Consider the following 8,665-nt stretch of genomic DNA (forward strand, 5'->3'; position numbering starts at 1 on the left):
CTTATATTTTGCCAATATAGAATTCTCATATACTACATGTATTATTATTGTTTATCCATTATGAATAAAAAAAAAAAGGATTCTCAACTGAATAAATAGCCACTTAATTAAGTCCATCTGCCAGTTTTTAAAAAAAATATAATTACAATGGTGTGTAGGAAGTTGCTGTTGTATTAAATCTCTTCATGCCAAGTCAAAAATATTTTCTTAAACAATATTTCTCTAATCAAAAATTGGTAAAGCTAGATATGATAAAAGAAGCAAAAATGCTCTACAAAAGATAATTTCTGCAGATTGGAGATATCTTTTTTTTTAAGTAGGCATTATTTGAACTTGTAAATAGCATTCAGGGTCCTTTTATGATTATTTATTTTTTTTAATTGTGGAATACCTAAACCTCTGCTTCAAAATTAAAGATATTTCTTTTTTTGCTTTCATTACTACAGATTTAGGTAGATTTAACATATATTCTTTCTATTCACAAAGGACAAACCAAACAGTATTACCAACATTATTAATTTAAGTCACCAATATATTACAGGCTATATATATATACATACATATCTGTACATGCATAAAACTATAAATGCCCAGTGTTCATTTTATAAATAAATATACTAAAAAAATATTTTAAAAACCAAACCAACAGACATCTTTTGCGCAGTAATAAAATATTTACATAACAATACAATGATGATAGAAGTTGCATTAATTATTTTTATGTACAGCCCACGTTTACACATTATTAGATATTTACAAGTCTTGATGCAAGTACCATAAATAAAACATTGGTACAATGAGATCCGAAACTGGGCCCAAGTCTCTTCGATGTTGATTTTACTCTTGCATCAGGAACGACTTGCATAGTATCTCTGCTGTTCATAAGTGACCTGATGCATCGATCGTGACATGGTAATGAATGACCGTCATGCTGTAAAACAACAAAACAAGGACTTTGTTAAACAAATATATATTTATACAGAAAGGACAACTGGAAAAATATAAGATATGCCACACCTGAAATAACTTTATATGACTGCTGAGTAGCCATTATTAATCTTGGCTGAATGGAATAAATCCATACATGTCCACTGGTGATTTCATTTATCAATTGTGTTTAAACACATTGATAATCTTAGTCTTAACCCTTTTTAATTTAAAAAAAATTTTTTATTTTTTTTATACTGATTAGTAGTTTTATACCATTGTCTTCAAATAATAACTTTTGATGGTAACACCTCCAATCCCTCTGCTCATCGTAGTGGGTTGCTTAGGAAGGTCAGAGACTGAGCCCAATTAGGGGATCACCCCTGCCTTGGACCACAGCCCTCGCCTTGACTAATTTTTGCAGGGTCTTTTATTCTCCTTTCCTTTTTTTCTTCTCTTTCTTCATCCTTAACTGTCCACTTATCCAATCATTAACTCATATTTTACCCTTTGTTGCCACAATACTTCCCAAAATACCTGTTTAACCTTTGGATGCCTGGTACCATTGTTTTGGGGGGCTTAGGAGGCAGAGACTGAGGCCCAATGTAGGGATTACCCTTGGCCTTGGACCTCAGCCCCTCAAACGTCACGAATATTGCAAGATCTTTTTTTCTCCCTTTTTCTTTACATTCTTTTCTTCATCCTCTTCTAATCTGCCTATCCAAATTGCTAATATTTACTCTTTTCACTAGAATACTAGCCAATAATGCTGTGTGACCTCAGATGTCTCATACTTTTGTTATTTTTGGCCATTGACCATTCTGGAAATCCATAAACATCCGCCTGTGAACTAAGAAATTTTCTTAACTGGGCATCGCCCCAAACCCACCCTGCTAATTTTTGTATACACCACTAATGACCTTAGAATCTGATGCAGCAGAAAATTTCCAATAATAAATATTGGATATTAATTGCATTAAGTGAAAAAAATCCTAAATCTAAAAAAAAGGATATCTGGTAGATCATGTAGGGTCTGCTAATTGCTCCTGGGTGACTCTTCTGCATTGTAATTTAAAAAAATATAATAATAATAATAAATACAAAACAGGCAATTCATCTAAATAGCATAAATAAATAAACATATAAATTTCAACTGATATCAAATTTTACCTTGGAAGAGAATATTTTATTCATAACCAATATCCAAGCTAATTCACGACATTACACAATTAGAAAGATTGCATACACAAGTCTGACAAAACCTTGAGTACCCAGTTATTCTGACAATTTTTATAACACTTGTATAATCCAGTGACAGTAACTGTAATTTCATAAAAACACTGAAAGCATCCTACCTTTCTTGAGTATTGAGGAAAATTCAATGCCCTTAGTAAGTCTTTGTCTTGAAGATTAGCATCATCTGTCGTGGGACTCGATTCGAAAACAGCTGATATTTCTGGCAATATTTAGCACATCTTCTCCTTAATCTCATCTTGGCTGAGAACAAAGGAGAGTCCAGTCCTAAAAACCATGACCCTTTAACGTTATCCTTTACTTCTGCACAACCCCAATCCCTTGCTTCTTGTTTGTTGTGGGGGGGGAGGGGATTAGGAGACACCCCTGCCCTGGACCTCGCCCTCGCCTCAACTAATTTTGCAGGGTCTTTTCTTCTTCCCCTTTCCTTTTCCCTTCTCTTCTTCATCCCCTTCTGGTCACATATGTAATTGTGTTAACTCATTTTTATTTTATCCTTTTTGCCACAATACTTTTATCATAGTGCTATAAATGACCTTTTGATGTCTAGCACATTTATCTGTTTTAACCATTTATCATTAAATCTGCAGCAATGCTATTTTTAATACTAATATTTTCTTTTATAGTAATAACAGGTACCAAAGGGGAATTTTGCAATTCTTCATACAAAAGTTTTTGTCTAAGATAGATACTAAAGTGTGTGTATAACCTAGTCTTAATCAGCAAAAAGCATTTTACACGAGAAAAGTATCTGAATATTGGAAAGTATAGGAAAAACACATTATGAGAGCAGTTACAATATTTCCAATGTATTTTTCTTGGATCATGATTCATATTTTGAGGCGTTTTGGTAAAGCTTATCTTTTCAGCATATCATTGTTTTGAATAGAGCATGTTTTATTATTTGTTTTTGAATCTTTAGTTCTACATACATTTGCCTATTGTGCATAATCCTTACTATTTCAGCTAAAAAGCATTGTTTGTGCAGTGCAAACAATGTGTTTACTAATTCCTTGTTTACATAGGATCTTCATCTGACTCCAAGGGTTTATTATTGAAAACAAATATCATACATGATCGTGCCAGTAATAATATGATATAAGGTTCTCTAAAGTCTGCAAAATAATGAAAGTGTAATATATCAAACAGCAATCATATCTTTCAGCTAAACTAACTAAATACAATGTAATTTAAAAGAAAACAAGTTTTTACAAATTGTATCCTGTAAATCTATAAATTACATGACTACCCCTTACCCCACCAAGAACCAAAAAAAATCAATGCGGTCCTGGTGAAATTTCAGAAAAAAGACACAAGCTCATACTACTTGAATTTAAAAAAAAAGGAGAAAAAACATCTATATACAACTAGTAACAACCACAGTATACTTCTTACCTCACCCTGCACCATAAGACCTCTCCTTTTGTCGATCCCTTTGGATATTGAATCCCATGAACGATCAGTAACCAGCAGGCGAATACCCAAACAGTTCTCCAACCCAAGCTGCTCTCCATACTTTTTGTACTTCCTTCGGTCTGCATTCACAAATGCTCAACCAGAACTTACTGTATGTTACTCTAAAGTCATTGGTTAATTTCTGACACAAAACCAAATACTGATTTTATATACAACTATTAATTTTACCTTATAATTACTTATCTAGCTTAGAGTAATGATGAAGAGTAAAATGTCATCCAAATCTTTTATTTCACAGACAGCAGATAAACTAGTCAATATTCAGTATAAAGGCTTTATATATCTATATCACATGTGGGAATAGCTTTAATCACAACAACTTGTTTTCTGCATTTTACAAAAATAAAAAATGAAACAATATACATGATTTTACCAAACTTTTTTACATTTTGGCCAACAACATTTTAATGAAAGTCAAGTGTTTCAGTCAACAGAAGTCTTCATAACAAAAACACATAAGTTTAAACAAGAATCTTGAAAAAAAACAAGTAGTAATAATTTTTCTTTTAAGATAGATGGTCATTCAACAAACTTACTGTATAGAGAGACCATGTCCAGAGGACAATTTCAGCAGAGTTTCCCATTTTTCTTGACCAGCACATTGCCAGGATGAGTACCGTGCCATAACCCATTTTACGAAAGAATCATTTTTTCAGAGTACAGGTTTTCTGATCTTCTCTGAGACTTCTCTGGTATTGATGCCATGCTCCGTCATGTAGTTACGTCATTGACTGACCCCTTGGCAAAAACTCCATACCAAAACTCGTGATGTTGTTAATTTTCCGGGGTCTATTACTAGGAATCTTGTTGAAATAAACATATCATATACCCATAATAGTTATAATATACCTTCCTTAAAAAATAGAACTATTCTCCGCAAAATTATGCCCCTCCATTACTAATGTTTTCTATCCCATCTATGCTCAGCCAAATGTTTATCACAGATAATATTAATTAAGAGAAACTCCCAACAAAATCTATGAATACCATCTGCACACCAGCTTTTTTTCTTACATACCTTCAGCCATGGGAAGTTGACTAAACTGTCTGGCTACTACTTCCTCAGCAATGTTTTGCTTAATACAAACGTCCCCCCCACCCCTAGTTCTTTGGGCAAGTTCTTCTTCATTTCTTCCACCAGCCACTTAAAACTGAATCATGGAAGAATTTGGGCAACTACATTTGACACGTAACTGAAACAGAATAAATGTCTTATAACCATATGATTGATCAGTTATGGGTTTACAGTATAAAGTAATATATTACAAGTATATTTATGATAAAGAAAATAAAAATAAATAAAAAATAACAATATTGATTGATGATTACAGATGTAGTACAATTACTCATAATAATACACAACTACTGCAAAAAATTACAGAGAAGCATCTTGTGTTGTTTGACAAAATGAATCTCGCAGAGACTTATAACCCTAAATCTCTCTCATAGCATATGGAAGAAAAATATCAAATGGAACATCCATTCAATTCCAACATCCCTTTATAAGAATGATATCTCCTCTAACATAAAGGCAATATCAATAAAAGTCTTAACCTATCTTGTAAGAACTGACCTCCATTCCTTCATGTCACATAGAGCTGTGCCTTGACAACTTGGGTGTTTGCACTTTGACTCCCACTCTCTCCCATCGGTTTAACTTTGCCCTAGTGAAACTGGGCCAGGGGAAGCCGCTCCCTAAAGGTTGGGGTCAAATTCAACAAATAATTCTTTAGGCTGCAATGAAAAACAAAACGTTAAAAGTAATCAACACCACTTACAATTTTTGACATAAGGCTGATTATAATATTAAAGAAGCAAGTTTTTTAAATTTACCTTACCTCCATTTTAACTCTTCACGTAAAACTTGATAGAATTTCCAGAGGGTGACTTTGGGGCAACTGAGTGAAGAACTTTCATTGTCTCCACATTATTCGTTGGCAAGAGATAATCTAGAAACCAATATTTTGACCCACCTGTAAATGCCATAAAGATTACTGTCAATATTGGAATTCAACTTCCTGAAATTCTAAAGCAAAATATGTCAGGTAATGTAGCAGGTCCTCATATACTATTTCTGGGGAAAACTCTCAGATATACCCTGTCTTTCTTATAACAGCTGTCCTTTGTGAATAATTACTTATGAAAACAAATATAATACCAGGATCATAACTACATTTTCTATGATGCTTTCAAAACTGCCTTTTAACCTATCTGACTGTAGGAACAAGGATATGAAAAACTGTATCCCATCATCGAGAATTCCACTAATGAATCCCGTTATCTGTTTACAGTAATAACAAGACAACCTATTTTTACTTCATTGGAATGTCTATAAAACAAAATAATATACAATTTAACACTTCAAAAACAGGACCATGATATTGGAGTGTTACACTCTATATAGGCCTTGCAACCTATGTAAAAGAACCTTTAAAATGAAATCCAAATATACAATTGTGATCTGAGTATTTCCTATGTGTTTATTAACCAAATAATGTTCAGTAATAAAAATACTTAAATGCTCTAGCAAAATATATTCATATTGAAATTTTGCCTTTTTTACCCATTAAAAAAAAAAAAAAAAAAAAAAAATCACAACAATCCTAAAATATTTTAAAAAGTACTTCCATCAAAAAAATCAACAATTTTAAGCTAATACAAAAAATCCTTTCTAAATCACAATACCTTTACAAAGGCTCACCACAATTAGCACAACAAAGATCCAGCAGCCTGTTCGCTGCACGCAAATGTGTCTGAAAGAAGAAAAGAAACATAGTGTTTAGCGTACACGCTAAAGGGATTTTACTGCAACAGATGACAAGCTAAAACAGCTTACATTTTGTTGTAAGCTCGCTTTTTCCTTTATTGGGAAATACACTATGAATATAACAGAGTGACAGATTAGACTATACATTCAAGGTAACTTGACTCTGAAAGTTTTTCTGTTCTTAAATCCATCATCTACAACTCCAATCTAGTTTTGAATCATATAACACAAAATGCTTGCTTGTTAATACAAAAAATAAAATTCACATATCTAGAGAGGAGAGGAGAGAGAGAGAGAGAGAGAGATAGAGAGAGAGAGAGAGAGAGGAAGAGAGAGAGAGAGAGAGAGAAGGAGAGAGAGAGAGAGAGAGAGAGAGAGAGTGAAGAGAGAGAGAGAGTGAGTGAGAGAGAGAGAGAGAGAGAGAGATGAGAGAGAGAGAGAGGAGATAGGAGAGAGGAGAGAGAGGATATAGAGAGGATGAGATAGAGAGAGAGAAAGAGAGAAGAGAGAAGAGAGTAAAGGATAGAAAGTTTAGAGCGTAATAGAGAAAGGGATAGAGAAGAGAGAAAGGTATAGAGAGAGAAAGGGTAGAAGGGAATAAAGGGAGAAAGGGAGAGAGAGTAGAGATCGGAGAGATAGAGAGAGAGAGAGATAGAGAGATAAGAGAGAGAGAGAGAGAGAGAGAGAGAGAGAGAGAGATAGAGAGGAGGACAGAAGACAGAACAGACAGACAGACGACAGACAGACAGACGACCGAACAGACAGAGATACAGTAGAGGGAGTGAGGGAGGTAGGATTGAGGGGAGGGAGGTGAGTGAGAGGAGGGGGGAGGGATGTAGGGAGGTGAAGGTGGTGTGAGTTAGGTGAGGGAGGGATGGAGGTAGGAGGGGATGTGGAGTAGTGATGTGTAGGGGGTAGTGTGGAGGTTGGGATAGGGAAAGAGAAAGAAAAGAGTAAGAACATAGAGAGAAAGAACAGATAAGAGAGAGAGAGGAGAGAGAGAGAGAGGATAGAGAGAATAGAGAAGAGAGAGGAGAGAGAGAGAGAGAGAGATACTCACCTGAGATGTTACTTCAGCATATTCGGTGAATCTGGAGTTATTGTCCCTGAATAAGGCGTATTTCGTATCTGCCACAATTTTTCCGCACCTGTTAACATACACCATGTCCTTAAACAACACAAAATGATAATTACCTAATTCCAATGGTATATCATAAAGAATAATTAATTTTATATACAGGCCTCCTCACCATACTGTCAAAGTATATAAAATAAATATATATGTATGGCTTTTATAAACATGTAATACCCCTACCCCTGTATAGAATGCATACACAACAATAGAAATTGCAATAACATACTCAGTTTCTGTGTTTTTTAGTACCTTCCTCAGTGGAAAAGCACACCATCTATGCATAAACAAGTAATCACATGTCATGCCATCCCATCAGAAAGTGGTTAAAAACGTGCTAATAAGATATAAAAAAAAAAGAAACACAGAAGAAACCTGAGGCGCGTCACCGTCACAGGAAATTTGAATGGCCTTAGTTGTGATGGGGGAAGAAGTGAACACGTCGTTCTTTATCCAGTTCTTATTTAAACTTGTTTTAAGAGAAACATCAGCAGAGAAAAGACTATGTAATAGGCTGTCATCGTCCAACCCCAAATATGAGTGACTATTTGATAGAGGACCAGGCTTGTGTCTTAAACATAGCAGGACCTGGCTTGTGTATTAGAAAATTAGCAAAGTCAATATAGGGCCAGCGAATAGACCCCATAATGAAAGTCACAGAGCACTAACACTTTTCTGAATAGCAATAATATACCTTCTTTAATCCTTTTTTTCTGAACATGAAATGTAATACATGGGTTTTTGGCTAAGCATGTGCATTTTACCTCTCGGAGAGTTTAACATTGTGATACGAACGGGAGAAATTGTGCAAACAAGATCTTTCAAGTGAATGAAATTAAATACGGCACCAAAGCACATGCTTAGAAGTTGTACCATTTTTCTATTTCTGAAAGAGGTCAAACATCATTTAACTTTAGGATGGCATCATAACAACTACACGTGGTTCCTCATCACCATCTTCATGCATATCTCAGATTTTCTATAACTTTCTTTGCCAACACATCACTTTTTTAATGGCAGAATGATAATAATGAATATGAATAACCCCTTGTTTACATGGTTCACACACAATTTCATTCTTAAATACAAAGGGTTTCTGATTATGTTCT

General features: G+C 34.4%; 1 pseudogene; it reads right to left on the bottom strand.

The window, feature by feature from the left end:
* Positions 1 to 1,683: 1,683 nt before the first annotated feature.
* Positions 1,684 to 5,244, bottom strand: LOC119571521 (annotated as a pseudogene).
* Between the last annotated feature and the right edge of the window lie 3,421 nt (positions 5,245 to 8,665).

The sequence above is a fragment of the Penaeus monodon genome, unplaced genomic scaffold (genome assembly GCF_015228065.2).
Source record: "Penaeus monodon isolate SGIC_2016 unplaced genomic scaffold, NSTDA_Pmon_1 PmonScaffold_666, whole genome shotgun sequence".
Classification (NCBI taxonomy): domain Eukaryota; kingdom Metazoa; phylum Arthropoda; class Malacostraca; order Decapoda; family Penaeidae; genus Penaeus; species Penaeus monodon.